Below are 5196 nucleotides of genomic sequence, written 5' to 3' on the forward strand. Positions count from 1 at the left end.
ATGGATACATCAAATTAACATGTTTATGTCTTAGCTAGTTTGTGGCATTGAGATTGCATTGCACATTCTAGACAATTGCATAGTCGCACACTCTAGTGATATATAACACCACTCTAGTTTTGTTGTGAAAACACTATCAATTATAAATATATTCAGTTGTTCTTTGGTTATGTCTCATGATGTTGATGTAATAGTCCTTTATTTCTCTTGGCTTATTGATGATACATCAAAATAACATGTTCCTGTCTTAGCTAGTTTGTGGCATTGAGATTGCATTGCGTATTCCAAACAGTCACATAGTCACAACAGACCCATTCTTTTTTGAGTTTGGTCTTGGGAGTCAAGGATAGATATCATTTGAGAGTTTTCTTTGCTAGGTGTTCTTGGGCTTGGCTTTAGCTCCAAAGCTTAGGCTCCATAATATTTCCTGACACTCTAGTACTCCTCAGTGTGGTTGTCACACAACATGTCATCCACTTTGCGGCATATCAAACCATAATATCACCAACCATGCTAATGGCATAAGTGTGGATGCTATCTCCCACGTGGGTCATCAACAATGTTCACGTAGCACTAGTTGATGAGCTCTATATCTTAACACTCCCCCTCGAGTGCAACTCCACACACTATACTACAAGTAAGCCCCTAAAACTTGTGGAGTTTCTCTGTAGTACCAAGTGCCTTCATTAAGATGTCAATCACATGATCCTCTGTGTTGACATATACCAAATCTACATCACCTGCTAGAACCACATACACATAAGAGAGAGCAACACACAAGAGAGAGATGGATGGCTGAATTTTCTTCTATCTTCTTCTCTTCTCTATACAGCCATTAGCATAAAGAGATAAGAGTACATACTATAAGGGAAAGTACTCTTCTACTATAACTTACAAAGGTCGGTCTATAGTGTGAAAGAAACTACATGAGCTGATGATATAACTATGTCGTAACTCTAGTACTCCAAAGTGGCTATCTCACGATATGTTGTCCACCCACCATTGGCAGCATATCAACCATAATCTTACGAACTGTGCCAATGGTATAAGTGTGGATGCTATCACCCAGGCGGGTCATCAATGTCTGCAACACACTAGTTGAGCTTGATATCGCAACATTCTAGTGGGTATGCATTTAGCTTGAGAAGTGCTGCTGTGAGTTTAGCAGCAAGAAGCAACCCATAATTACATTATCTAGTACAAAGGCAGAGTATAGAGGAGAATCTATGGTTCCATGTCAAGTGGTTTAGCTAAGGAAACTACTTAATGATTAAAGATAAAATCATGATAGAGGAAGTGTCATACATTATGACAAGATGAGGAGTATTCAACCAATAATCCGGTATCATGCTAGGACCAAACACATAGAGGTCCACTATCATTTCATGAGAGAGAAATGGATGAACATATTGATCTAGGTTATGTGAAGACTATGAAGAATAGGTACTGACATCTTCACAAAATAACTTAGGAAAAAGAAGTATGAGTACTTCAGAGAGACAAGCTTAGAGCGTACATGAGATGGATATGATGAACTAGGGGGAGCGTTAAGAATGCAAGTTCATCACAATGATAATAGGTGTCAGTGCATAGTTAGACATTACTAGATTACATGTGTGAAGAATAATGGCCATGTCTAGTGGCCAAGTGTGGACAGCTTATCTAGTAATAGTTTGGTGTAAACATTATTCCTTTTAACTATTGTGGGTTTATGTGATTGGTAATGGAGACGGAGCTATGATAGCCCATGCTTATGTATTAGTGTGAGTGAGAGTAAAATGCATCATCTAGGGGGTTTGTGTGTGTGTATTTAACCCCCTCCCCCTCTTTCTTTTTAGAATAAGAGTGTCAATACATTTGCATGCTTCAATCCCATTTTGGTCTCATTTCCTCTGTATGTCATGCAGTCACATATTTTCTTCCACACCTCAAACTCCGTATGGATTTCAACACTTGTATGGTTGGATTGAAGATGCCTTGCCTTTGAGCACCTCATGAAAATTTTACTAGGCCAATCTTGTATTTGCCTAGTTTGTGAATTTAACTAATCCTTCCCCTTTTTCTTTTTAGAATAAGAGTGTCAATACATTTGCATGCTTTAATCTCATTTTGGTCTCATTTCCTTTGTATGTCATGTAGTCACATATTTTCTTCCACACCTCAAACTCTGTATGGATTTCAACACTTGTATGGTTGGATTGAAGATGCCTTGCCTTTGAGCACCTCATGAAAATTTTACTAGGCCGATCTTGTATTTGCCTAGTTTGTGAATTTAACTAATCCTCCATACAAGCCCACTTTTGACAAAATATCCTCTAGTTTGAAAATAGACTCATATCTTTGTTCTGGCTCCATGTTCCATGCATCATTGATGTGAAACATGAGAAGCTTATCTAATATCCTAAGCCTTGCATATAGGGTACATGGATGGACATGACAAAGAGTGATATCAAGAATTGGGTCCTAGTCTTTATCAATTTTATGTCAATTTGGTGGAAGACTTTGATCACAGCTCTTGATCCTGTTGGCCCATTTGGTGAGTTTTTTGCCTTCTCCTTTAAATGGTTTTGTGTTTCCCTTTTTCTTTCCCATCTTCTTTACATTCATTCCTTCTTTTCCGTATCAGTTTCTTTTTCATGTTCAACTCTAGTGTGGCAACAAAACAGACATGTGAATTTTAAGTTTACCCCATGTTTACATCCACGCATGCACTTTTGTGTCTTTAGATCACCTGTGTCACTCAATGTTAAATGTGGCGATGTCATATACCTCTAGATTCATCCCTGTAGATTGTTATTTAATCACATTTGGGATTGAACTCCTTTCAAAATACCACGTGAGTGTATCGTGTGATTCTACTGGCACCTTTAATACAGCTAGTCACCAAATATTTTTCTTGGATTGCACACCAAAATATTTTGTTTCTTCCTTCTTCTTCTTTTCTTTGATACATTGATGCGCTTTCATCAATTTGTGTCTCTTGTGGGGTAACTCATCTTGGTTATGATCCAATGGTGTCACAAGTTTATATGCAGACATCTCTCTACCCTTTAGTGCTCTATTCATCAACGTCAAGCTTAACCTCTTTTGCTTGTGACCCTTGACCTCTTCATATTCATCTAACTCGATGATAAATATAATTATTCTAGTACAATTATTCATTGCACTCATCCCATGTCAGTCCATAACAGTCTCGATAATTGTTCCAGTATAATTGTTCCATTACTCATCCCATGTCAATCCATAATAATTGATTATTTCATATTGAACTATAACCACAAGTGCAAGTAAAGGTTATTAAACTCATTGTAGGGAGAGGAAGTTACTTTTAAGATAGGCATGGAATCTTCAACATAGTGATAAACGCGGCACCTACATTAGAATTCATGCATTGTCTAGCCATGCTAACACTATAAAGAGTCAGCACAGCAGAGCAAGGGTCTCATTAACCCCTTTCCCCTATGTGCATTGGTGAAGATTCTATATATTGCTTTATATCACCTACAGCTCATTCCACCACTATTTCATGCATGCAATATGTATAATGGTATACAAGATCCTTTAGTTCCCCATCAAACCTATTGTGTAACATGTCATGTAAACATATGTTATTGGTATTGTCCACATTGACATCTTAATGATATCTACAATTTTTATGACATGCTAGGAGAGAGTTCTTGTTTACTTTGCTCCAATACCATATCCCATTTTTGACTAGCAAAATCTCTACAAAAACAAATCAAGGAAAAATTTAAGTAAACTATAGTCATTCAATGAAACTTTTGAAAATGAAATTAGAGAAGAAACTCACACCTGATGGCCCTTAGTCTTCTTTTTCTTGCACCACTGCATTCAGCCAAAAACGAGTCCACCACTTATCACTATCAAAAGAGCAACTTTAAGTGCTGAATCTCTACAAAACAAATCAAAAGAGCAACTTTAAGTGCTGAATCTCTACAAAACAAATCAAAAGAGCAACTTTAAGTGCTGAATCTTTTTTTTCTGCTGAATCTCTACAAAACAAATCAAAAGAGCAACTTTAAGTGCCTATAGTCATTCAGTGACACTTTTGAAAATGAAATTAGAGAAGGATGTCACACCTTGTGGCCCTTAGTCTTCTTTTTCTTACACCAGTGCATTTAGACAAACGAGTCCACCACTTGCCACTCCCTTTTTTCCTTTGAATACCATGGGTATATTCTTTATGTTTGCAAGGTTTTTTTAATTTTGAACCAATATCTTTGTAGTGAAAGTGTTGTTACATAGCTTAACTTTATCAACTTCCAATACTCTAATATTTTTCTCCATGATAATATGTTCTCCTTCCAATGCCTTTATCTTAGTAGTTAGCTCATCAACTTGTTCTTGCATCCCTTTAATTGTTTACTGACTCGGTAGAATGATATTCTCTACTTGTAATCTTCTTTGTGCTTCACCTATAGAGATAAGAAGTGTAGCCTTCTCCAATATCCAAGAAGACCATTGAGTCCATCACCCAAAAAATGTAGAGACATAGTTACATTTTGGAAGGGGTTGGAGGGTCCATTGGTGGGTAAATCCTACCATTTGTCCAAAGATCAATACTCTTCCTATTATGTTCCCATGTGCTTTCCAGGTTGACATCTATGTAAATTTGATCTTCTCTAGTACTTTGAAGGATGTCGATTGGGGATGGAACTACACGTGTTTGTTTTTTCCCTTTTTCTCTCTTCTCTATATGCATGAAAAATCTTAAGTTACCTACTATTGGATTCGAACCAATGTCAATTTCTTGATGCAATAATCAATCGTGCGTATGTTAACCCATTTCTAGGGTTAACAAGAGCTACTGTCATTATCTTACATCAAGGAATCAAGGTAGATACACCAAAAGGTTATACATTCAAGATATGAAGAAATGGTGTCCAAATCTACGACTCAGATCGGCACCCATAATGGTCTGAGAGAATATTTATAGCAATTTCCGCTTCAAGCGCATGTGGTAGCAAGTTAGGATGAAGTCCCAAGTGATGTACTTCATGGATATATTATGAGAGTAGTAATTGTAATAGCATTAGGCCTCTTATAAGCCTAAAGTGCCCGGGCAGCCACAATTTAAGTGAGTGTGAACACTACGGGGCAAATTGCAAGGCTAAGGATTAGAGATCAATATGTTGTGAAGACTTAGCTTCGTTTGGAGAGGTTTGCGATTTGAAG

This window comes from Cibotium barometz, chromosome 65 (genome assembly GCF_041138505.1).
Source record: "Cibotium barometz isolate CiBa-2024 chromosome 65, ASM4113850v1, whole genome shotgun sequence".
NCBI lineage: Eukaryota > Viridiplantae > Streptophyta > Polypodiopsida > Cyatheales > Cibotiaceae > Cibotium > Cibotium barometz.